Genomic DNA, 1,343 nt, shown 5'->3' on the forward strand with positions numbered 1-1,343 from the left:
TAATAAAATATATATCTATTTTACTCTTGTAAATTAAAATATAATTAATTTTACAGGTTTGGACTATAAAGTGGACGAATCCCTTTAATTATTCGAAGAATATTGATGCCATGACGACAAGATGCTCGAAGAAATCGGACTTTTGGATACCTCCTAAGTGAATAGCCTCGTAAATAAAATATGAAAAATATATATGGGATGGTAAGGCCATGACGAGTGCTCAGAAGGTGGGTAGGCAGGCTTTGGAAACGGGCGCCCACCTTTTACGAAAACCGCGATTTCTACGGTATTCTTTTCCCGAGAAAAAACAGCCCACAACTAAAAGCAAAACCAGCAACGGATTGGACTGGATTTCCGACATCAGCCGAAAGAATTAATTTTATGTTTTATATGTACGGATGGTTTTGGTTTTATATGGTCTTGTCTTATCAGATACCGCTGGTTTTGGTTTTATATGGTGTTGTCTTCCCTGCTTCTTGGCTTTCTGGGTAACCTACACACATATAAATACAGAACTAAATCTCAAGTGCAATCTCAGTCTGCAACTTCACAATTGCTATTGTTGTGTTGAGCAAATCTAAATCCAAAGAAAGGAAGGGAAAAAAAGAAACATGAGTTCTACTTCAAAGAGGGCTTCTTGTATGGCGGCCGTGGCAGCCATTGAGGGTTTCAGAATCTTCAGCGGCCCTTCAATTTCAAGAATCTACTAATAACGCCCAAGTTATTCTCTATTTCTCCTCATACCTTTGGGATTGCTTCTGCCACTGCCGTTGGCGCTGCTGCCGTTGCCCAGAAATCTGCTATTGCTTCTTCGGTTTCTGAAGCGAATCTGAGTCCTCATGTTCAAGAAGAAGCAGCAGGGAAATCAAAGAAAGCAGAATTAAAGGATGATTCATTGAGATGCGTGATGTTTCTCAGCTGCTGGACTCCAAACTGAAATTGAAATACACTTCAATTCCGTCACGATAGAGAGGTATAGAGAGAGGGATCGATCACCCGCTGAAGCCCGCAGTAAAATGAAAGAACGCAGAATTAAAGGACGATTCATTGTGATGCGCGGTGTATCTCAGCTGTTGGGCTCCAAACTGAAATTTGTACACAGTTCAGTTGGCACAGGGAAAGGGATCGATCACCTGTTGGTGCTGCAGCGTGATGGCCGCCCAACCGCCAAAATATAAGATGTACTTTATGAATGTATTTTGTAAATGAATGAATTGATTGCAATTCTATGGGTTCAAAGGACACAAAATTTTGGTAGTAAAGGTTGTCTTCGGTTTCATTCCACTACTAAACTACATCGGCCATTGAAACTTATGTAACCATTATCATTCTGAAATCTCCTC

At 40.4% G+C, this 1,343-nt stretch overlaps 1 pseudogene; it reads left to right on the plus strand.

Moving 5' to 3' along the window:
* The first annotated feature begins 522 nt into the window (after positions 1 to 522).
* LOC149193799 (uncharacterized) lies at positions 523 to 980 on the plus strand (annotated as a pseudogene).
* The last annotated feature ends 363 nt before the right edge of the window (positions 981 to 1,343 follow it).

The sequence above is a fragment of the Pinus tabuliformis genome, chromosome 2_2, assembly GCF_031772625.1.
Source record: "Pinus tabuliformis cultivar Carrire ecotype Pingquan chromosome 2_2, CPIR1, whole genome shotgun sequence".
NCBI classification, from domain to species: Eukaryota; Viridiplantae; Streptophyta; class Pinopsida; order Pinales; family Pinaceae; genus Pinus; species Pinus tabuliformis.